A 23,210-nucleotide genomic window follows, 5' to 3' on the forward strand; every position below is an offset into this window, starting at 1 on the left:
GGTCCCGTTTTTACAGGTCGCCCATCTACGGATTTTTGTCCGCATTTAACCATGTGTATGTGCCAACAAATCATTGTACACATTTGCTGATATTTGTCATATATCTGTGACTTCAATCATGCATTGTAGATTGTTGTGACACATTTGTGACTGTGGTTATAGTTTCAGATTCTTGTTACGTATTTTTGGATTGAAGTATTTGCCACAATAAAGACAACATGTATAAAATGCAAAATTTTGAAAGGAATTCTCGCTTACGGCCATACTACCCTGAGAACGCCCGATCTCGTCCGATCTCGGAAGCTAAGCAGGGTCGGGCCTGGTTAGTACTTGGATGGGAGACCGCCTGGGAATACCAGGTGCTGTAAGCTTTTGCACCGCATAAATAAAAAAAACTTTTGACAAATGTAAGCAAGTATGCGAGCTGCTTTTTTATAAATTTCCACATATTCGCCTGACAGGCTGAGAGCACAAAATGCCAACATTCAGCGTCCCCTGCCTTTGGGTGTTGCTACAGTCTCGCCGTGGACGACTCGCAAATGCGTGTGGCAATTTGCAAATGCGTGTCTGGAGACTTGAGTGTGGCTCCGGAGCTCCACATTAAGACCAAAAGGGGACTCTCGTAGTCTACAGGTGTAGCAGACAGATGACCCGATGCAGTCCGGTTGGGTTGGTGCAGTGAGTGTTTACTAAATAAAAAGTTAATGAATCAATTTAAAAAAATGGTGTTTACTGAATGCAATAAAGGGAAGTATAGTTAATGTGGCAATTAGCAGGTGTGGAGAAGCTTCATTCATTTTTTTTAGCTTCACTGGTTATATCATTGGTTCTTATTTTATTAGTTCCACTTTATTCTTCCATTTATTCCAATTTAATTTAAATAATGTCAAATAAATGGTACATGACCATGGGTGGATAGCAGTGAACGCCCCCCCAAGTTATTGGTGTATATATTGGTGGTACGGGGCTGGTATAATATTAGTGCCCCCATGTGGTCCGAATGTGTAGCTACGGAGCCACACACAAGTCTCCTGACACGCATTTGCAAATCAGCACACGCATTTGCGAGTCGTCCGCGGCAGGACTGTAGCAAACGTCACCTGTAAGAAAAGGTCCCGTTTTTACAGGTCGCCCATCTACGGATTTTTGTCCGCATTTAACCATGTGTATGTGCCAACAAATCATTGTACACATTTGCTGATATTTGTCATATATCTGTGACTTCAATCATGCATTGTAGATTGTTGTGACACATTTGTGACTGTGGTTATAGTTTCAGATTCTTGTTACGTATTTTTGGATTGAAGTATTTGCCACAATAAAGACAACATGTATAAAATGCAAAATTTTGAAAGGAATTCTCGCTTACGGCCATACTACCCTGAGAACGCCCGATCTCGTCCGATCTCGGAAGCCAAGCAGGGTCGGGCCTGGTTAGTACTTGGATGGGAGACCGCCTGGGAATACCAGGTGCTGTAAGCTTTTGCACCGCAAAAATAAAAAAAACTTTTGACAAATGTAAGCAAGTATGCGAGCTGCTTTTTTATAAATTTCCACATATTCGCCTGACAGGCTGAGAGCACAAAATGCCAACATTCAGCGTCCCCTGCCTTTGGGTGTTGCTACAGTCTCGCCGTGGACGACTCGCAAATGCGTGTGGCAATTTGCAAATGCGTGTCTGGAGACTTGAGTGTGGCTCCGGAGCTCCACATTAAGACCAAAAGGGGACTCTCGTAGTCTACAGGTGTAGCAGACAGATGACCCGATGCAGTCCGGTTGGGTTGGTGCAGTGAGTGTTTACTAAATAAAAAGTTAATGAATCAATTTAAAAAAATGGTGTTTACTGAATGCAATAAAGGGAAGTATAGTTAATGTGGCAATTAGCAGGTGTGGAGAAGCTTCATTCATTTTTTTTAGCTTCACTGGTTATATCATTGGTTCTTATTTTATTAGTTCCACTTTATTCTTCCATTTATTCCAATTTAATTTAAATAATGTCAAATAAATGGTACATGACCATGGGTGGATAGCAGTGAACGCCCCCCCAAGTTATTGGTGTATATATTGGTGGTACGGGGCTGGTATAATATTAGTGCCCCCATGTGGTCCGAATGTGTAGCTACGGAGCCACACAGAAGTCTCCTGACACGCATTTGCAAATCAGCACACGCATTTGCGAGTCGTCCGCGGCAGGACTGTAGCAAACGTCACCTGTAAGAAAAGGTCCCGTTTTTACAGGTCGCCCATCTACGGATTTTTGTCCGCATTTAACCATGTGTATGTGCCAACAAATCATTGTACACATTTGCTGATATTTGTCATATATCTGTGACTTCAATCATGCATTGTAGATTGTTGTGACACATTTGTGACTGTGGTTATAGTTTCAGATTCTTGTTACGTATTTTTTGATTGAAGTATTTGCCACAATAAAGACAACATGTATAAAATGCAAAATTTTGAAAGGAATTCTCGCTTACGGCCATACTACCCTGAGAACGCCCGATCTCGTCCGATCTCGGAAGCTTAGCAGGTTCGGGCCTGGTTAGTACTTGGATGGGAGACCGCCTGGGAATACCAGGTGCTGTAAGCTTTTGCACCGCAAAAATAAAAAAAACTTTTGACAAATGTAAGCAAGTATGCGAGCTGCTTTTTTATAAATTTCCACATATTCGCCTGACAGGCTGAGAGCACAAAATGCCAACATTCAGCGTCCCCTGCCTTTGGGTGTTGCTACAGTCTCGCCGTGGACGACTCGCAAATGCGTGTGGCAATTTGCAAATGCGTGTCTGGAGACTTGAGTGTGGCTCCGGAGCTCCACATTAAGACCAAAAGGGGACTCTCGTAGTCTACAGGTGTAGCAGACAGATGGCCCGATGCAGTCCGGTTGGGTTGGTGCAGTGAGTGTTTACTAAATAAAAAGTTAATGAATCAATTTTAAAAAATGGTGTTTACTGAATGCAATAAAGGGAAGTATAGTTAATGTGGCAATTAGCAGGTGTGGAGAAGCTTCATTCATTTTTTTTAGCTTCACTGGTTATATCATTGGTTCTTATTTTATTAGTTCCACTTTATTCTTCCATTTATTCCAATTTAATTTAAATAATGTCAAATAAATGGTACATGACCATGGGTGGATAGCAGTGAACGCCCCCCCAAGTTATTGGTGTATATATTGGTGGTACGGGGCTGGTATAATATTAGTGCCCCCATGTGGTCCGAATGTGTAGCTACGGAGCCACACACAAGTCTCCTGACACGCATTTGCAAATCAGCACACGCATTTGCGAGTCGTACGCGGCAGGACTGTAGCAAACGTCACCTGTAAGAAAAGGTCCCGTTTTTACAGGTCGCCCATCCACGGATTTTTGTCCGCATTTAACCATGTGTATGTGCCAACAAATCATTGTACACATTTGCTGATATTTGTCATATATCTGTGACTTCAATCATGCATTGTAGATTGTTGTGACACATTTGTGACTGTGGTTATAGTTTCAGATTCTTGTTACGTATTTTTGGATTGAAGTATTTGCCACAATAAAGACAACATGTATAAAATGCAAAATTTTGAAAGGAATTCTCGCTTACGGCCATACTACCCTGAGAACGCCCGATCTCGTCCGATCTCGGAAGCTAAGCAGGGTCGGGCCTGGTTAGTACTTGGATGGGAGACCGCCTGGGAATACCAGGTGCTGTAAGCTTTTGCACCGCAAAAATAAAAAAAACTTTTGACAAATGTAAGCAAGTATGCGAGCTGCTTTTTTATAAATTTCCACATATTCGCCTGACAGGCTGAGAGCACAAAATGCCAACATTCAGCGTCCCCTGCCTTTGGGTGTTGCTACAGTCTCGCCGTGGACGACTCGCAAATGCGTGTGGCAATTTGCAAATGCGTGTCTGGAGACTTGAGTGTGGCTCCGGAGCTCCACATTAAGACCAAAAGGGGACTCTCGTAGTCTACAGGTGTAGCAGACAGATGACCCGATGCAGTCCGGTTGGGTTGGTGCAGTGAGTATTTACTAAATAAAAAGTTAATGAATCAATTTTAAAAAATGGTGTTTACTGAATGCAATAAAGGGAAGTATAGTTAATGTGGCAATTAGCAGGTGTGGAGAAGCTTCATTCATTTTTTTTAGCTTCACTGGTTATATCATTGGTTCTTATTTTATTAGTTCCACTTTATTCTTCCATTTATTCCAATTTAATTTAAATAATGTCAAATAAATGGTACATGACCATGGGTGGATAGCAGTGAACGCCCCCCCAAGTTATTGGTGTATATATTGGTGGTACGGGGCTGGTATAATATTAGTGCCCCCATGTGGTCCGAATGTGTAGCTACGGAGCCACACACAAGTCTCCTGACACGCATTTGCAAATCAGCACACGCATTTGCGAGTCGTCCGCGGCAGGACTAGCAAACGTCACCTGTAAGAAAAGGTCCCGTTTTTACAGGTCGCCCATCCACGGATTTTTGTCCGCATTTAACCATGTGTATGTGCCAACAAATCATTGTACACATTTGCTGATATTTGTCATATATCTGTGACTTCAATCATGCATTGTAGATTGTTGTGACACATTTGTGACTGTGGTTATAGTTTCAGATTCTTGTTACGTATTTTTGGATTGAAGTATTTGCCACAATAAAGACAACATGTATAAAATGCAAAATTTTGAAAGGAATTCTCGCTTACGGCCATACTACCCTGAGAACGCCCGATCTCGTCCGATCTCGGAAGCTAAGCAGGGTCGGGCCTGGTTAGTACTTGGATGGGAGACCGCCTGGGAATACCAGGTGCTGTAAGCTTTTGCACCGCAAAAATAAAAAAAACTTTTGACAAATGTAAGCAAGTATGCGAGCTGCTTTTTTATAAATTTCCACATATTCGCCTGACAGGCTAAGAGCACAAAATGCCAACATTCAGCGTCCCCTGCCTTTGGGTGTTGCTACAGTCTCGCCGTGGACGACTCGCAAATGCGTGTGGCAATTTGCAAATGCGTGTCTGGAGACTTGAGTGTGGCTCCGGAGCTCCACATTAAGACCAAAAGGGGACTCTCGTAGTCTACAGGTGTAGCAGACAGATGACCCGATGCAGTCCGGTTGGGTTGGTGCAGTGAGTGTTTACTAAATAAAAAGTTAATGAATCAATTTTAAAAAATGGTGTTTACTGAATGCAATAAAGGGAAGTATAGTTAATGTGGCAATTAGCAGGTGTGGAGAAGCTTCATTCATTTTTTTTAGCTTCACTGGTTATATCATTGGTTCTTATTTTATTAGTTCCACTTTATTCTTCCATTTATTCCAATTTAATTTAAATAATGTCAAATAAATGGTACATGACCATGGGTGGATAGCAGTGAACGCCCCCCCAAGTTATTGGTGTATATATTGGTGGTACGGGGCTGGTATAATATTAGTGCCCCCATGTGGTCCGAATGTGTAGCTACGGAGCCACACACAAGTCTCCTGACACGCATTTGCAAATCAGCACACGCATTTGCGAGTCGTCCGCGGCAGGACTGTAGCAAACGTCACCTGTAAGAAAAGGTCCCGTTTTTACAGGTCGCCCATCCACGGATTTTTGTCCGCATTTAACCATGTGTATGTGCCAACAAATCATTGTACACATTTGCTGATATTTGTCATATATCTGTGACTTCAATCATGCATTGTAGATTGTTGTGACACATTTGTGACTGTGGTTATAGTTTCAGATTCTTGTTACGTATTTTTGGATTGAAGTATTTGCCACAATAAAGACAACATGTATAAAATGCAAAATTTTGAAAGGAATTCTCGCTTACGGCCATACTACCCTGAGAACGCCCGATCTCGTCCGATCTCGGAAGCTAAGCAGGGTCGGGCCTGGTTAGTACTTGGATGGGAGACCGCCTGGGAATACCAGGTGCTGTAAGCTTTTGCACCGCAAAAATAAAAAAAACTTTTGACAAATGTAAGCAAGTATGCGAGCTGCTTTTTTATAAATTTCCACATATTCGCCTGACAGGCTGAGAGCACAAAATGCCAACATTCAGCGTCCCCTGCCTTTGGGTGTTGCTACAGTCTCGCCGTGGACGACTCGCAAATGCGTGTGGCAATTTGCAAATGCGTGTCTGGAGACTTGAGTGTGGCTCCGGAGCTCCACATTAAGACCAAAAGGGGACTCTCGTAGTCTACAGGTGTAGCAGACAGATGACCCGATGCAGTCCGGTTGGGTTGGTGCAGTGAGTGTTTACTAAATAAAAAGTTAATGAATCAATTTTAAAAAATGGTGTTTACTGAATGCAATAAAGGGAAGTATAGTAAATGTGGCAATTAGCAGGTGTGGAGAAGCTTCATTCATTTTTTTTAGCTTCACTGGTTATATCATTGGTTCTTATTTTATTAGTTCCACTTTATTCTTCCATTTATTCCAATTTAATTTAAATAATGTCAAATAAATGGTACATGACCATGGGTGGATAGCAGTGAACGCCCCCCCAAGTTATTGGTGTATATATTGGTGGTACGGGGCTGGTATAATATTAGTGCCCCCATGTGGTCCGAATGTGTAGCTACGGAGCCACACACAAGTCTCCTGACACGCATTTGCAAATCAGCACACGCATTTGCGAGTCGTACGCGGCAGGACTGTAGCAAACGTCACCTGTAAGAAAAGGTCCCGTTTTTACAGGTCGCCCATCCACGGATTTTTGTCCGCATTTAACCATGTGTATGTGCCAACAAATCATTGTACACATTTGCTGATATTTGTCATATATCTGTGACTTCAATCATGCATTGTAGATTGTTGTGACACATTTGTGACTGTGGTTATAGTTTCAGATTCTTGTTACGTATTTTTGGATTGAAGTATTTGCCACAATAAAGACAACATGTATAAAATGCAAAATTTTGAAAGGAATTCTCGCTTACGGCCATACTACCCTGAGAACGCCCGATCTCGTCCGATCTCGGAAGCTAAGCAGGGTCGGGCCTGGTTAGTACTTGGATGGGAGACCGCCTGGGAATACCAGGTGCTGTAAGCTTTTGCACCGCAAAAATAAAAAAAACTTTTGACAAATGTAAGCAAGTATGCGAGCTGCTTTTTTATAAATTTCCACATATTCGCCTGACAGGCTGAGAGCACAAAATGCCAACATTCAGCGTCCCCTGCCTTTGGGTGTTGCTACAGTCTCGCCGTGGACGACTCGCAAATGCGTGTGGCAATTTGCAAATGCGTGTCTGGAGACTTGAGTGTGGCTCCGGAGCTCCACATTAAGACCAAAAGGGGACTCTCGTAGTCTACAGGTGTAGCAGACAGATGACCCGATGCAGTCCGGTTGGGTTGGTGCAGTGAGTGTTTACTAAATAAAAAGTTAATGAATCAATTTAAAAAAATGGTGTTTACTGAATGCAATAAAGGGAAGTATAGTTAATGTGGCAATTAGCAGGTGTGGAGAAGCTTCATTCATTTTTTTTAGCTTCACTGGTTATATCATTGGTTCTTATTTTATTAGTTCCACTTTATTCTTCCATTTATTCCAATTTAATTTAAATAATGTCAAATAAATGGTACATGACCATGGGTGGATAGCAGTGAACGCCCCCCCAAGTTATTGGTGTATATATTGGTGGTACGGGGCTGGTATAATATTAGTGCCCCCATGTGGTCCGAATGTGTAGCTACGGAGCCACACACAAGTCTCCTGACACGCATTTGCAAATCAGCACACGCATTTGCGAGTCGTACGCGGCAGGACTGTAGCAAACGTCACCTGTAAGAAAAGGTCCCGTTTTTACAGGTCGCCCATCCACGGATTTTTGTCCGCATTTAACCATGTGTATGTGCCAACAAATCATTGTACACATTTGCTGATATTTGTCATATATCTGTGACTTCAATCATGCATTGTAGATTGTTGTGACACATTTGTGACTGTGGTTATAGTTTCAGATTCTTGTTACGTATTTTTGGATTGAAGTATTTGCCACAATAAAGACAACATGTATAAAATGCAAAATTTTGAAAGGAATTCTCGCTTACGGCCATACTACCCTGAGAACGCCCGATCTCGTCCGATCTCGGAAGCTAAGCAGGGTCGGGCCTGGTTAGTACTTGGATGGGAGACCGCCTGGGAATACCAGGTGCTGTAAGCTTTTGCACCGCAAAAATAAAAAAAACTTTTGACAAATGTAAGCAAGTATGCGAGCTGCTTTTTTATAAATTTCCACATATTCGCCTGACAGGCTGAGAGCACAAAATGCCAACATTCAGCGTCCCCTGCCTTTGGGTGTTGCTACAGTCTCGCCGTGGACGACTCGCAAATGCGTGTGGCAATTTGCAAATGCGTGTCTGGAGACTTGAGTGTGGCTCCGGAGCTCCACATTAAGACCAAAAGGGGACTCTCGTAGTCTACAGGTGTAGCAGACAGATGACCCGATGCAGTCCGGTTGGGTTGGTGCAGTGAGTGTTTACTAAATAAAAAGTTAATGAATCAATTTAAAAAAATGGTGTTTACTGAATGCAATAAAGGGAAGTATAGTTAATGTGGCAATTAGCAGGTGTGGAGAAGCTTCATTCATTTTTTTTAGCTTCACTGGTTATATCATTGGTTCTTATTTTATTAGTTCCACTTTATTCTTCCATTTATTCCAATTTAATTTAAATAATGTCAAATAAATGGTACATGACCATGGGTGGATAGCAGTGAACGCCCCCCCAAGTTATTGGTGTATATATTGGTGGTACGGGGCTGGTATAATATTAGTGCCCCCATGTGGTCCGAATGTGTAGCTACGGAGCCACACACAAGTCTCCTGACACGCATTTGCAAATCAGCACACGCATTTGCGAGTCGTACGCGGCAGGACTGTAGCAAACGTCACCTGTAAGAAAAGGTCCCGTTTTTACAGGTCGCCCATCCACGGATTTTTGTCCGCATTTAACCATGTGTATGTGCCAACAAATCATTGTACACATTTGCTGATATTTGTCATATATCTGTGACTTCAATCATGCATTGTAGATTGTTGTGACACATTTGTGACTGTGGTTATAGTTTCAGATTCTTGTTACGTATTTTTGGATTGAAGTATTTGCCACAATAAAGACAACATGTATAAAATGCAAAATTTTGAAAGGAATTCTCGCTTACGGCCATACTACCCTGAGAACGCCCGATCTCGTCCGATCTCGGAAGCTAAGCAGGGTCGGGCCTGGTTAGTACTTGGATGGGAGACCGCCTGGGAATACCAGGTGCTGTAAGCTTTTGCACCGCAAAAATAAAAAAAACTTTTGACAAATGTAAGCAAGTATGCGAGCTGCTTTTTTATAAATTTCCACATATTCGCCTGACAGGCTGAGAGCACAAAATGCCAACATTCAGCGTCCCCTGCCTTTGGGTGTTGCTACAGTCTCGCCGTGGACGACTCGCAAATGCGTGTGGCAATTTGCAAATGCGTGTCTGGAGACTTGAGTGTGGCTCCGGAGCTCCACATTAAGACCAAAAGGGGACTCTCGTAGTCTACAGGTGTAGCAGACAGATGACCCGATGCAGTCCGGTTGGGTTGGTGCAGTGAGTGTTTACTAAATAAAAAGTTAATGAATCAATTTTAAAAAATGGTGTTTACTGAATGCAATAAAGGGAAGTATAGTTAATGTGGCAATTAGCAGGTGTGGAGAAGCTTCATTCATTTTTTTTAGCTTCACTGGTTATATCATTGGTTCTTATTTTATTAGTTCCACTTTATTCTTCCATTTATTCCAATTTAATTTAAATAATGTCAAATAAATGGTACATGACCATGGGTGGATAGCAGTGAACGCCCCCCCAAGTTATTGGTGTATATATTGGTGGTACGGGGCTGGTATAATATTAGTGCCCCCATGTGGTCCGAATGTGTAGCTACGGAGCCACACACAAGTCTCCTGACACGCATTTGCAAATCAGCACACGCATTTGCGAGTCGTCCGCGGCAGGACTAGCAAACGTCACCTGTAAGAAAAGGTCCCGTTTTTACAGGTCGCCCATCCACGGATTTTTGTCCGCATTTAACCATGTGTATGTGCCAACAAATCATTGTACACATTTGCTGATATTTGTCATATATCTGTGACTTCAATCATGCATTGTAGATTGTTGTGACACATTTGTGACTGTGGTTATAGTTTCAGATTCTTGTTACGTATTTTTGGATTGAAGTATTTGCCACAATAAAGACAACATGTATAAAATGCAAAATTTTGAAAGGAATTCTCGCTTACGGCCATACTACCCTGAGAACGCCCGATCTCGTCCGATCTCGGAAGCTAAGCAGGGTCGGGCCTGGTTAGTACTTGGATGGGAGACCGCCTGGGAATACCAGGTGCTGTAAGCTTTTGCACCGCAAAAATAAAAAAAACTTTTGACAAATGTAAGCAAGTATGCGAGCTGCTTTTTTATAAATTTCCACATATTCGCCTGACAGGCTGAGAGCACAAAATGCCAACATTCAGCGTCCCCTGCCTTTGGGTGTTGCTACAGTCTCGCCGTGGACGACTCGCAAATGCGTGTGGCAATTTGCAAATGCGTGTCTGGAGACTTGAGTGTGGCTCCGGAGCTCCACATTAAGACCAAAAGGGGACTCTCGTAGTCTACAGGTGTAGCAGACAGATGACCCGATGCAGTCCGGTTGGGTTGGTGCAGTGAGTGTTTACTAAATAAAAAGTTAATGAATCAATTTAAAAAAATGGTGTTTACTGAATGCAATAAAGGGAAGTATAGTTAATGTGGCAATTAGCAGGTGTGGAGAAGCTTCATTCATTTTTTTTAGCTTCACTGGTTATATCATTGGTTCTTATTTTATTAGTTCCACTTTATTCTTCCATTTATTCCAATTTAATTTAAATAATGTCAAATAAATGGTACATGACCATGGGTGGATAGCAGTGAACGCCCCCCCAAGTTATTGGTGTATATATTGGTGGTACGGGGCTGGTATAATATTAGTGCCCCCATGTGGTCCGAATGTGTAGCTACGGAGCCACACACAAGTCTCCTGACACGCATTTGCAAATCAGCACACGCATTTGCGAGTCGTACGCGGCAGGACTGTAGCAAACGTCACCTGTAAGAAAAGGTCCCGTTTTTACAGGTCGCCCATCCACGGATTTTTGTCCGCATTTAACCATGTGTATGTGCCAACAAATCATTGTACACATTTGCTGATATTTGTCATATATCTGTGACTTCAATCATGCATTGTAGATTGTTGTGACACATTTGTGACTGTGGTTATAGTTTCAGATTCTTGTTACGTATTTTTGGATTGAAGTATTTGCCACAATAAAGACAACATGTATAAAATGCAAAATTTTGAAAGGAATTCTCGCTTACGGCCATACTACCCTGAGAACGCCCGATCTCGTCCGATCTCGGAAGCTAAGCAGGGTCGGGCCTGGTTAGTACTTGGATGGGAGACCGCCTGGGAATACCAGGTGCTGTAAGCTTTTGCACCGCAAAAATAAAAAAAACTTTTGACAAATGTAAGCAAGTATGCGAGCTGCTTTTTTATAAATTTCCACATATTCGCCTGACAGGCTGAGAGCACAAAATGCCAACATTCAGCGTCCCCTGCCTTTGGGTGTTGCTACAGTCTCGCCGTGGACGACTCGCAAATGCGTGTGGCAATTTGCAAATGCGTGTCTGGAGACTTGAGTGTGGCTCCGGAGCTCCACATTAAGACCAAAAGGGGACTCTCGTAGTCTACAGGTGTAGCAGACAGATGACCCGATGCAGTCCGGTTGGGTTGGTGCAGTGAGTGTTTACTAAATAAAAAGTTAATGAATCAATTTAAAAAAATGGTGTTTACTGAATGCAATAAAGGGAAGTATAGTTAATGTGGCAATTAGCAGGTGTGGAGAAGCTTCATTCATTTTTTTTAGCTTCACTGGTTATATCATTGGTTCTTATTTTATTAGTTCCACTTTATTCTTCCATTTATTCCAATTTAATTTAAATAATGTCAAATAAATGGTACATGACCATGGGTGGATAGCAGTGAACGCCCCCCCAAGTTATTGGTGTATATATTGGTGGTACGGGGCTGGTATAATATTAGTGCCCCCATGTGGTCCGAATGTGTAGCTACGGAGCCACACACAAGTCTCCTGACACGCATTTGCAAATCAGCACACGCATTTGCGAGTCGTACGCGGCAGGACTGTAGCAAACGTCACCTGTAAGAAAAGGTCCCGTTTTTACAGGTCGCCCATCCACGGATTTTTGTCCGCATTTAACCATGTGTATGTGCCAACAAATCATTGTACACATTTGCTGATATTTGTCATATATCTGTGACTTCAATCATGCATTGTAGATTGTTGTGACACATTTGTGACTGTGGTTATAGTTTCAGATTCTTGTTACGTATTTTTGGATTGAAGTATTTGCCACAATAAAGACAACATGTATAAAATGCAAAATTTTGAAAGGAATTCTCGCTTACGGCCATACTACCCTGAGAACGCCCGATCTCGTCCGATCTCGGAAGCTAAGCAGGGTCGGGCCTGGTTAGTACTTGGATGGGAGACCGCCTGGGAATACCAGGTGCTGTAAGCTTTTGCACCGCAAAAATAAAAAAAACTTTTGACAAATGTAAGCAAGTATGCGAGCTGCTTTTTTATAAATTTCCACATATTCGCCTGACAGGCTGAGAGCACAAAATGCCAACATTCAGCGTCCCCTGCCTTTGGGTGTTGCTACAGTCTCGCCGTGGACGACTCGCAAATGCGTGTGGCAATTTGCAAATGCGTGTCTGGAGACTTGAGTGTGGCTCCGGAGCTCCACATTAAGACCAAAAGGGGACTCTCGTAGTCTACAGGTGTAGCAGACAGATGACCCGATGCAGTCCGGTTGGGTTGGTGCAGTGAGTGTTTACTAAATAAAAAGTTAATGAATCAATTTAAAAAAATGGTGTTTACTGAATGCAATAAAGGGAAGTATAGTTAATGTGGCAATTAGCAGGTGTGGAGAAGCTTCATTCATTTTTTTTAGCTTCACTGGTTATATCATTGGTTCTTATTTTATTAGTTCCACTTTATTCTTCCATTTATTCCAATTTAATTTAAATAATGTCAAATAAATGGTACATGACCATGGGTGGATAGCAGTGAACGCCCCCCCAAGTTATTGGTGTATATATTGGTGGTACGGGGCTGGTATAATATTAGTGCCCCCATGTGGTCCGAATGTGTAGCTACGGAGCCACACACAAGTCTCCTGACACGCATTTGCAAATCAGCACACGCATTTGCGAGTCGTACGCGGCAGGACTGTAGCAAACGTCACCTGTAAGAAAAGGTCCCGTTTTTACAGGTCGCCCATCCACGGATTTTTGTCCGCATTTAACCATGTGTATGTGCCAACAAATCATTGTACACATTTGCTGATATTTGTCATATATCTGTGACTTCAATCATGCATTGTAGATTGTTGTGACACATTTGTGACTGTGGTTATAGTTTCAGATTCTTGTTACGTATTTTTGGATTGAAGTATTTGCCACAATAAAGACAACATGTATAAAATGCAAAATTTTGAAAGGAATTCTCGCTTACGGCCATACTACCCTGAGAACGCCCGATCTCGTCCGATCTCGGAAGCTAAGCAGGGTCGGGCCTGGTTAGTACTTGGATGGGAGACCGCCTGGGAATACCAGGTGCTGTAAGCTTTTGCACCGCAAAAATAAAAAAAACTTTTGACAAATGTAAGCAAGTATGCGAGCTGCTTTTTTATAAATTTCCACATATTCGCCTGACAGGCTGAGAGCACAAAATGCCAACATTCAGCGTCCCCTGCCTTTGGGTGTTGCTACAGTCTCGCCGTGGACGACTCGCAAATGCGTGTGGCAATTTGCAAATGCGTGTCTGGAGACTTGAGTGTGGCTCCGGAGCTCCACATTAAGACCAAAAGGGGACTCTCGTAGTCTACAGGTGTAGCAGACAGATGACCCGATGCAGTCCGGTTGGGTTGGTGCAGTGAGTGTTTACTAAATAAAAAGTTAATGAATCAATTTTAAAAAATGGTGTTTACTGAATGCAATAAAGGGAAGTATAGTTAATGTGGCAATTAGCAGGTGTGGAGAAGCTTCATTCATTTTTTTTAGCTTCACTGGTTATATCATTGGTTCTTATTTTATTAGTTCCACTTTATTCTTCCATTTATTCCAATTTAATTTAAATAATGTCAAATAAATGGTACATGACCATGGGTGGATAGCAGTGAACGCCCCCCCAAGTTATTGGTGTATATATTGGTGGTACGGGGCTGGTATAATATTAGTGCCCCCATGTGGTCCGAATGTGTAGCTACGGAGCCACACACAAGTCTCCTGACACGCATTTGCAAATCAGCACACGCATTTGCGAGTCGTCCGCGGCAGGACTAGCAAACGTCACCTGTAAGAAAAGGTCCCGTTTTTACAGGTCGCCCATCCACGGATTTTTGTCCGCATTTAACCATGTGTATGTGCCAACAAATCATTGTACACATTTGCTGATATTTGTCATATATCTGTGACTTCAATCATGCATTGTAGATTGTTGTGACACATTTGTGACTGTGGTTATAGTTTCAGATTCTTGTTACGTATTTTTGGATTGAAGTATTTGCCACAATAAAGACAACATGTATAAAATGCAAAATTTTGAAAGGAATTCTCGCTTACGGCCATACTACCCTGAGAACGCCCGATCTCGTCCGATCTCGGAAGCTAAGCAGGGTCGGGCCTGGTTAGTACTTGGATGGGAGACCGCCTGGGAATACCAGGTGCTGTAAGCTTTTGCACCGCAAAAATAAAAAAAACTTTTGACAAATGTAAGCAAGTATGCGAGCTGCTTTTTTATAAATTTCCACATATTCGCCTGACAGGCTGAGAGCACAAAATGCCAACATTCAGCGTCCCCTGCCTTTGGGTGTTGCTACAGTCTCGCCGTGGACGACTCGCAAATGCGTGTGGCAATTTGCAAATGCGTGTCTGGAGACTTGAGTGTGGCTCCGGAGCTCCACATTAAGACCAAAAGGGGACTCTCGTAGTCTACAGGTGTAGCAGACAGATGACCCGATGCAGTCCGGTTGGGTTGGTGCAGTGAGTGTTTACTAAATAAAAAGTTAATGAATCAATTTAAAAAAATGGTGTTTACTGAATGCAATAAAGGGAAGTATAGTTAATGTGGCAATTAGCAGGTGTGGAGAAGCTTCATTCATTTTTTTTAGCTTCACTGGTTATATCATTGGTTCTTATTTTATTAGTTCCACTTTATTCTTCCATTTATTCCAATTTAATTTAAATAATGTCAAATAAATGGTACATGACCATGGGTGGATAGCAGTGAACGCCCCCCCAAGTTATTGGTGTATATATTGGTGGTACGGGGCTGGTATAATATTAGTGCCCCCATGTGGTCCGAATGTGTAGCTACGGAGCCACACACAAGTCTCCTGACACGCATTTGCAAATCAGCACACGCATTTGCGAGTCGTACGCGGCAGGACTGTAGCAAACGTCACCTGTAAGAAAAGGTCCCGTTTTTACAGGTCGCCCATCCACGGATTTTTGTCCGCATTTAACCATGTGTATGTGCCAACAAATCATTGTACACATTTGCTGATATTTGTCATATATCTGTGACTTCAATCATGCATTGTAGATTGTTGTGACACATTTGTGACTGTGGTTATAGTTTCAGATTCTTGTTACGTATTTTTGGATTGAAGTATTTGCCACAATAAAGACAACATGTATAAAATGCAAAATTTTGAAAGGAATTCTCGCTTACGGCCATACTACCCTGAGAACGCCCGATCTCGTCCGATCTCGGAAGCTAAGCAGGGTCGGGCCTGGTTAGTACTTGGATGGGAGACCGCCTGGGAATACCAGGTGCTGTAAGCTTTTGCACCGCAAAAATAAAAAAAACTTTTGACAAATGTAAGCAAGTATGCGAGCTGCTTTTTTATAAATTTCCACATATTCGCCTGACAGGCTGAGAGCACAAAATGCCAACATTCAGCGTCCCCTGCCTTTGGGTGTTGCTACAGTCTCGCCGTGGACGACTCGCAAATGCGTGTGGCAATTTGCAAATGCGTGTCTGGAGACTTGAGTGTGGCTCCGGAGCTCCACATTAAGACCAAAAGGGGACTCTCGTAGTCTACAGGTGTAGCAGACAGATGACCCGATGCAGTCCGGTTGGGTTGGTGCAGTGAGTGTTTACTAAATAAAAAGTTAATGAATCAATTTAAAAAAATGGTGTTTACTGAATGCAATAAAGGGAAGTATAGTTAATGTGGCAATTAGCAGGTGTGGAGAAGCTTCATTCATTTTTTTTAGCTTCACTGGTTATATCATTGGTTCTTATTTTATTAGTTCCACTTTATTCTTCCATTTATTCCAATTTAATTTAAATAATGTCAAATAAATGGTACATGACCATGGGTGGATAGCAGTGAACGCCCCCCCAAGTTATTGGTGTATATATTGGTGGTACGGGGCTGGTATAATATTAGTGCCCCCATGTGGTCCGAATGTGTAGCTACGGAGCCACACACAAGTCTCCTGACACGCATTTGCAAATCAGCACACGCATTTGCGAGTCGTACGCGGCAGGACTGTAGCAAACGTCACCTGTAAGAAAAGGTCCCGTTTTTACAGGTCGCCCATCCACGGATTTTTGTCCGCATTTAACCATGTGTATGTGCCAACAAATCATTGTACACATTTGCTGATATTTGTCATATATCTGTGACTTCAATCATGCATTGTAGATTGTTGTGACACATTTGTGACTGTGGTTATAGTTTCAGATTCTTGTTACGTATTTTTGGATTGAAGTATTTGCCACAATAAAGACAACATGTATAAAATGCAAAATTTTGAAAGGAATTCTCGCTTACGGCCATACTACCCTGAGAACGCCCGATCTCGTCCGATCTCGGAAGCTAAGCAGGGTCGGGCCTGGTTAGTACTTGGATGGGAGACCGCCTGGGAATACCAGGTGCTGTAAGCTTTTGCACCGCAAAAATAAAAAAAACTTTTGACAAATGTAAGCAAGTATGCGAGCTGCTTTTTTATAAATTTCCACATATTCGCCTGACAGGCTGAGAGCACAAAATGCCAACATTCAGCGTCCCCTGCCTTTGGGTGTTGCTACAGTCTCGCCGTGGACGACTCGCAAATGCGTGTGGCAATTTGCAAATGCGTGTCTGGAGACTTGAGTGTGGCTCCGGAGCTCCACATTAAGACCAAAAGGGGACTCTCGTAGTCTACAGGTGTAGCAGACAGATGACCCGATGCAGTCCGGTTGGGTTGGTGCAGTGAGTGTTTACTAAATAAAAAGTTAATGAATCAATTTTAAAAAATGGTGTTTACTGAATGCAATAAAGGGAAGTATAGTTAATGTGGCAATTAGCAGGTGTGGAGAAGCTTCATTCATTTTTTTTAGCTTCACTGGTTATATCATTGGTTCTTATTTTATTAGTTCCACTTTATTCTTCCATTTATTCCAATTTAATTTAAATAATGTCAAATAAATGGTACATGACCATGGGTGGATAGCAGTGAACGCCCCCCCAAGTTATTGGTGTATATATTGGTGGTACGGGGCTGGTATAATATTAGTGCCCCCATGTGGTCCGAATGTGTAGCTACGGAGCCACACACAAGTCTCCTGACACGCATTTGCAAATCAGCACACGCATTTGCGAGTCGTCCGCGGCAGGACTAGCAAACGTCACCTGTAAGAAAAGGTCCCGTTTTTACAGGTCGCCCATCCACGGATTTTTGTCCGCATTTAACCATGTGTATGTGCCAACAAATCATTGTACACATTTGCTGATATTTGTCATATATCTGTGACTTCAATCATGCATTGTAGATTGTTGTGACACATTTGTGACTGTGGTTATAGTTTCAGATTCTTGTTACGTATTTTTGGATTGAAGTATTTGCCACAATAAAGACAACATGTATAAAATGCAAAATTTTGAAAGGAATTCTCGCTTACGGCCATACTACCCTGAGAACGCCCGATCTCGTCCGATCTCGGAAGCTAAGCAGGGTCGGGCCTGGTTAGTACTTGGATGGGAGACCGCCTGGGAATACCAGGTGCTGTAAGCTTTTGCACCGCAAAAATAAAAAAAACTTTTGACAAATGTAAGCAAGTATGCGAGCTGCTTTTTTATAAATTTCCACATATTCGCCTGACAGGCTGAGAGCACAAAATGCCAACATTCAGCGTCCCCTGCCTTTGGGTGTTGCTACAGTCTCGCCGTGGACGACTCGCAAATGCGTGTGGCAATTTGCAAATGCGTGTCTGGAGACTTGAGTGTGGCTCCGGAGCTCCACATTAAGACCAAAAGGGGACTCTCGTAGTCTACAGGTGTAGCAGACAGATGACCCGATGCAGTCCGGTTGGGTTGGTGCAGTGAGTGTTTACTAAATAAAAAGTTAATGAATCAATTTTAAAAAATGGTGTTTACTGAATGCAATAAAGGGAAGTATAGTAAATGTGGCAATTAGCAGGTGTGGAGAAGCTTCATTCATTTTTTTTAGCTTCACTGGTTATATCATTGGTTCTTATTTTATTAGTTCCACTTTATTCTTCCATTTATTCCAATTTAATTTAAATAATGTCAAATAAATGGTACATGACCATGGGTGGATAGCAGTGAACGCCCCCCCAAGTTATTGGTGTATATTTTGGTGGTACGGGGCTGGTATAATATTAGTGCCCCCATGTGGTCCGAATGTGTAGCTACGGAGCCACACACAAGTCTCCTGACACGCATTTGCAAATCAGCACACGCATTTGCGAGTCGTCCGCGGCAGGACTGTAGCAAACGTCACCGGTAAGAAAAGGTCCAGTTTTTACAGGTCGCCCATCCACGGATTTTTGTCCGCATTTAACCACGTGTATGTGCCAACAAATCATTGTACACATTTGCTGATATTTGTCATATATCTGTGACTTCAATCATGCATTGTAGATTGTTGTGACACATTTGTGACTGTGGTTATAGTTTCAGATTCTTGTTACGTATTTTTGGATTGAAGTATTTGCCACAATAAAGACAAAATGTATAAAATGCAAAATTTTGAAAGGAATTCTCGCTTACGGCCATACTACCCTGAGAACGCCCGATCTCGTCCGATCTCGGAAGCTAAGCAGGGTCGGGCCTGGTTAGTACTTGGATGGGAGACCGCCTGGGAATACCAGGTGCTGTAAGCTTTTGCACCGCAAAAATAAAAAAAACTTTTGACAAATGTAAGCAAGTATGCGAGCTGCTTTTTTATAAATTCCCACATATTCGCCTGGCAGGCTGAGAGCACAAAATGCCAACATTCAGCGTCCCCTGCCTTTGGGTGTTGCTACAGTCTCGCCGTGGACGACTCGCAAATGCGTGTGGCAATTTGCAAATGCGTGTCTGGAGACTTGAGTGTGGCTCCGGAGCTCCACATTAAGACCAAAAGGGGACTCTCGTAGTCTACAGGTGTAGCAGACAGATGACCCGATGCAGTCCGGTTGGGTTGGTGCAGTGAGTGTTTACTAAATAAAAAGTTAATGAATCAATTTAAAAAAATGGTGTTTACTGAATGCAATAAAGGGAAGTATAGTTAATGTGGCAATTAGCAGGTGTGGAGAAGCTTCATTCATTTTTTTTAGCTTCACTGGTTATATCATTGGTTCTTATTTTATTAGTTCCACTTTATTCTTCCATTTATTCCAATTTAATTTAAATAATGTCAAATAAATGGTACATGACCATGGGTGGATAGCAGTGAACGCCCCCCCAAGTTATTGGTGTATATATTGGTGGTACGGGGCTGGTATAATATTAGTGCCCCCATGTGGTCCGAATGTGTAGCTACGGAGCCACACACAAGTCTCCTGACACGCATTTGCAAATCAGCACACGCATTTGCGAGTCGTCCGCGGCAGGACTAGCAAACGTCACCTGTAAGAAAAGGTCCCGTTTTTACAGGTCGCCCATCCACGGATTTTTGTCCGCATTTAACCATGTGTATGTGCCAACAAATCATTGTACACATTTGCTGATATTTGTCATATATCTGTGACTTCAATCATGCATTGTAGATTGTTGTGACACATTTGTGACTGTGGTTATAGTTTCAGATTCTTGTTACGTATTTTTGGATTGAAGTATTTGCCACAATAAAGACAACATGTATAAAATGCAAAATTTTGAAAGGAATTCTCGCTTACGGCCATACTACCCTGAGAACGCCCGATCTCGTCCGATCTCGGAAGCTAAGCAGGGTCGGGCCTGGTTAGTACTTGGATGGGAGACCGCCTGGGAATACCAGGTGCTGTAAGCTTTTGCACCGCAAAAATAAAAAAAACTTTTGACAAATGTAAGCAAGTATGCGAGCTGCTTTTTTATAAATTTCCACATATTCGCCTGACAGGCTAAGAGCACAAAATGCCAACATTCAGCGTCCCCTGCCTTTGGGTGTTGCTACAGTCTCGCCGTGGACGACTCGCAAATGCGTGTGGCAATTTGCAAATGCGTGTCTGGAGACTTGAGTGTGGCTCCGGAGCTCCACATTAAGACCAAAAGGGGACTCTCGTAGTCTACAGGTGTAGCAGACAGATGACCCGATGCAGTCCGGTTGGGTTGGTGCAGTGAGTGTTTACTAAATAAAAAGTTAATGAATCAATTTTAAAAAATGGTGTTTACTGAATGCAATAAAGGGAAGTATAGTTAATGTGGCAATTAGCAGGTGTGGAGAAGCTTCATTCATTTTTTTTAGCTTCACTGGTTATATCATTGGTTCTTATTTTATTAGTTCCACTTTATTCTTCCATTTATTCCAATTTAATTTAAATAATGTCAAATAAATGGTACATGACCATGGGTGGATAGCAGTGAACGCCCCCCCAAGTTATTGGTGTATATATTGGTGGTACGGGGCTGGTATAATATTAGTGCCCCCATGTGGTCCGAATGTGTAGCTACGGAGCCACACACAAGTCTCCTGACACGCATTTGCAAATCAGCACACGCATTTGCGAGTCGTCCGCGGCAGGACTGTAGCAAACGTCACCTGTAAGAAAAGGTCCCGTTTTTACAGGTCGCCCATCCACGGATTTTTGTCCGCATTTAACCATGTGTATGTGCCAACAAATCATTGTACACATTTGCTGATATTTGTCATATATCTGTGACTTCAATCATGCATTGTAGATTGTTGTGACACATTTGTGACTGTGGTTATAGTTTCAGATTCTTGTTACGTATTTTTGGATTGAAGTATTTGCCACAATAAAGACAACATGTATAAAATGCAAAATTTTGAAAGGAATTCTCGCTTACGGCCATACTACCCTGAGAACGCCCGATCTCGTCCGATCTCGGAAGCTAAGCAGGGTCGGGCCTGGTTAGTACTTGGATGGGAGACCGCCTGGGAATACCAGGTGCTGTAAGCTTTTGCACCGCAAAAATAAAAAAAACTTTTGACAAATGTAAGCAAGTGTGCGAGCTGCTTTTTTATAAATTTCCACATATTCGCCTGACAGGCTGAGAGCTCAAAATGCCAACATTCAGCGTCCCCTGCCTTTGGGTGTTGCTACAGTCTCGCCGTGGACGACTCGCAAATGCGTGTGGCAATTTGCAAATGCGTGTCTGGAGACTTGAGTGTGGCTCCGGAGCTCAACATTAAGACCAAAAGGGGACTCTCGTAGTCTACAGGTGTAGCAGACAGATGACCCGATGCAGTCCGGTTGGGTTGGTGCAGTGAGTGTTTACTAAATAAAAAGTTAATGAATCAATTTTAAAAAATGGTGTTTACTGAATGCAATAAAGGGAAGTATAGTTAATGTGGCAATTAGCAGGTGTGGAGAAGCTTCATTCATTTTTTTTAGCTTCACTGGTTATATCATTGGTTCTTATTTTATTAGTTCCACTTTATTCTTCCATTTATTCCAATTTAATTTAAATAATGTCAAATAAATGGTACATGACCATGGGTGGATAGCAGTGAACGCCCCCCCAAGTTATTGGTGCATATATTGGTGGTACGGGGCTGGTATAATATTAGTGCCCCCATGTGGTCCGAATGTGTAGCTACGGAGCCACACACAAGTCTCCTGACACGCATTTGCAAATCAGCACACGCATTTGCGAGTCGTACGCGGCAGGACTGTAGCAAACGTCACCTGTAAGAAAAGGTCCCGTTTTTACAGGTCGCCCATCCACGGATTTTTGTCCGCATTTAACCATGTGTATGTGCCAACAAATCATTGTACACATTTGCTGATATTTGTCATATATCTGTGACTTCAATCATGCATTGTAGATTGTTGTGACACATTTGTGACTGTGGTTATAGTTTCAGATTCTTGTTACGTATTTTTGGATTGAAGTATTTGCCACAATAAAGACAACATGTATAAAATGCAAAATTTTGAAAGGAATTCTCGCTTACGGCCATACTACCCTGAGAACGCCCGATCTCGTCCGATCTCGGAAGCTAAGCAGGGTCGGGCCTGGTTAGTACTTGGATGGGAGACCGCCTGGGAATACCAGGTGCTGTAAGCTTTTGCACCGCAAAAATAAAAAAAACTTTTGACAAATGTAAGCAAGTATGCGAGCTGCTTTTTTATAAATTTCCACATATTCGCCTGACAGGCTGAGAGCACAAAATGCCAACATTCAGCGTCCCCTGCCTTTGGGTGTTGCTACAGTCTCGCCGTGGACGACTCGCAAATGCGTGTGGCAATTTGCAAATGCGTGTCTGGAGACTTGAGTGTGGCTCCGGAGCTCCACATTAAGACCAAAAGGGGACTCTCGTAGTCTACAGGTGTAGCAGACAGATGACCCGATGCAGTCCGGTTGGGTTGGTGCAGTGAGTGTTTACTAAATAAAAAGTTAATGAATCAATTTTAAAAAATGGTGTTTACTGAATGCAATAAAGGGAAGTATAGTTAATGTGGCAATTAGCAGGTGTGGAGAAGCTTCATTCATTTTTTTTAGCTTCACTGGTTATATCATTGGTTCTTATTTTATTAGTTCCACTTTATTCTTCCATTTATTCCAATTTAATTTAAATAATGTCAAATAAATGGTACATGACCATGGGTGGATAGCAGTGAACGCCCCCCCAAGTTATTGGTGTATATATTGGTGGTACGGGGCTGGTATAATATTAGTGCCCCCATGTGGTCCGA

The 23,210-nt window shown here is 42.5% G+C and overlaps 21 non-coding genes across 21 annotated transcripts; all 21 read left to right on the plus strand.

Annotated features, from left to right (window-relative positions):
• Positions 1–252: 252 nt before the first annotated feature.
• Positions 253–371, plus strand: LOC148315335 (5S ribosomal RNA). The gene has a single exon (XR_015840960.1). It is a non-coding gene; the product is annotated as a 5S ribosomal RNA (ribosomal RNA).
• Positions 372–1,363: 992 nt separating this feature from the next.
• Positions 1,364–1,482, plus strand: LOC148315336 (5S ribosomal RNA). The gene has a single exon (XR_015841084.1). It is a non-coding gene; the product is annotated as a 5S ribosomal RNA (ribosomal RNA).
• Positions 1,483–2,474: 992 nt separating this feature from the next.
• LOC148315337 (5S ribosomal RNA) lies at positions 2,475–2,593 on the plus strand. The gene has a single exon (XR_015841220.1). It is a non-coding gene; the product is annotated as a 5S ribosomal RNA (ribosomal RNA).
• Positions 2,594–3,585: 992 nt separating this feature from the next.
• Positions 3,586–3,704, plus strand: LOC148315338 (5S ribosomal RNA). Its single transcript, XR_015840961.1, has one exon. It is a non-coding gene; the product is annotated as a 5S ribosomal RNA (ribosomal RNA).
• A 990-nt stretch (positions 3,705–4,694) lies between these two features.
• Positions 4,695–4,813, plus strand: LOC148315339 (5S ribosomal RNA). The gene has a single exon (XR_015840962.1). It is a non-coding gene; the product is annotated as a 5S ribosomal RNA (ribosomal RNA).
• A 992-nt stretch (positions 4,814–5,805) lies between these two features.
• On the plus strand, positions 5,806–5,924 carry LOC148315340 (5S ribosomal RNA). Its single transcript, XR_015840963.1, has one exon. It is a non-coding gene; the product is annotated as a 5S ribosomal RNA (ribosomal RNA).
• A 992-nt stretch (positions 5,925–6,916) lies between these two features.
• LOC148315341 (5S ribosomal RNA) lies at positions 6,917–7,035 on the plus strand. Its single transcript, XR_015840964.1, has one exon. It is a non-coding gene; the product is annotated as a 5S ribosomal RNA (ribosomal RNA).
• Positions 7,036–8,027: 992 nt separating this feature from the next.
• LOC148315342 (5S ribosomal RNA) lies at positions 8,028–8,146 on the plus strand. The gene has a single exon (XR_015840965.1). It is a non-coding gene; the product is annotated as a 5S ribosomal RNA (ribosomal RNA).
• Positions 8,147–9,138: 992 nt separating this feature from the next.
• Positions 9,139–9,257, plus strand: LOC148315343 (5S ribosomal RNA). Its single transcript, XR_015840966.1, has one exon. It is a non-coding gene; the product is annotated as a 5S ribosomal RNA (ribosomal RNA).
• A 990-nt stretch (positions 9,258–10,247) lies between these two features.
• Positions 10,248–10,366, plus strand: LOC148315344 (5S ribosomal RNA). Its single transcript, XR_015840967.1, has one exon. It is a non-coding gene; the product is annotated as a 5S ribosomal RNA (ribosomal RNA).
• Positions 10,367–11,358: 992 nt separating this feature from the next.
• LOC148315345 (5S ribosomal RNA) lies at positions 11,359–11,477 on the plus strand. Its single transcript, XR_015840968.1, has one exon. It is a non-coding gene; the product is annotated as a 5S ribosomal RNA (ribosomal RNA).
• Positions 11,478–12,469: 992 nt separating this feature from the next.
• Positions 12,470–12,588, plus strand: LOC148315346 (5S ribosomal RNA). The gene has a single exon (XR_015840969.1). It is a non-coding gene; the product is annotated as a 5S ribosomal RNA (ribosomal RNA).
• Positions 12,589–13,580: 992 nt separating this feature from the next.
• Positions 13,581–13,699, plus strand: LOC148315347 (5S ribosomal RNA). Its single transcript, XR_015840971.1, has one exon. It is a non-coding gene; the product is annotated as a 5S ribosomal RNA (ribosomal RNA).
• A 990-nt stretch (positions 13,700–14,689) lies between these two features.
• On the plus strand, positions 14,690–14,808 carry LOC148315348 (5S ribosomal RNA). Its single transcript, XR_015840972.1, has one exon. It is a non-coding gene; the product is annotated as a 5S ribosomal RNA (ribosomal RNA).
• A 992-nt stretch (positions 14,809–15,800) lies between these two features.
• Positions 15,801–15,919, plus strand: LOC148315349 (5S ribosomal RNA). The gene has a single exon (XR_015840973.1). It is a non-coding gene; the product is annotated as a 5S ribosomal RNA (ribosomal RNA).
• Positions 15,920–16,911: 992 nt separating this feature from the next.
• Positions 16,912–17,030, plus strand: LOC148315350 (5S ribosomal RNA). Its single transcript, XR_015840974.1, has one exon. It is a non-coding gene; the product is annotated as a 5S ribosomal RNA (ribosomal RNA).
• Positions 17,031–18,020: 990 nt separating this feature from the next.
• On the plus strand, positions 18,021–18,139 carry LOC148315351 (5S ribosomal RNA). Its single transcript, XR_015840975.1, has one exon. It is a non-coding gene; the product is annotated as a 5S ribosomal RNA (ribosomal RNA).
• Positions 18,140–19,131: 992 nt separating this feature from the next.
• On the plus strand, positions 19,132–19,250 carry LOC148315352 (5S ribosomal RNA). The gene has a single exon (XR_015840977.1). It is a non-coding gene; the product is annotated as a 5S ribosomal RNA (ribosomal RNA).
• Positions 19,251–20,240: 990 nt separating this feature from the next.
• Positions 20,241–20,359, plus strand: LOC148315353 (5S ribosomal RNA). Its single transcript, XR_015840978.1, has one exon. It is a non-coding gene; the product is annotated as a 5S ribosomal RNA (ribosomal RNA).
• Positions 20,360–21,351: 992 nt separating this feature from the next.
• On the plus strand, positions 21,352–21,470 carry LOC148315354 (5S ribosomal RNA). Its single transcript, XR_015840979.1, has one exon. It is a non-coding gene; the product is annotated as a 5S ribosomal RNA (ribosomal RNA).
• A 992-nt stretch (positions 21,471–22,462) lies between these two features.
• Positions 22,463–22,581, plus strand: LOC148315355 (5S ribosomal RNA). The gene has a single exon (XR_015840980.1). It is a non-coding gene; the product is annotated as a 5S ribosomal RNA (ribosomal RNA).
• The last annotated feature ends 629 nt before the right edge of the window (positions 22,582–23,210 follow it).

Source organism: Idiotropiscis lumnitzeri, unplaced genomic scaffold (genome assembly GCF_059441095.1).
Source record: "Idiotropiscis lumnitzeri isolate Australia: NSW breed Sydney's pygmy pipehorse unplaced genomic scaffold, RoL_Ilum_1.0 HiC_scaffold_114, whole genome shotgun sequence".
Classification (NCBI taxonomy): domain Eukaryota; kingdom Metazoa; phylum Chordata; class Actinopteri; order Syngnathiformes; family Syngnathidae; genus Idiotropiscis; species Idiotropiscis lumnitzeri.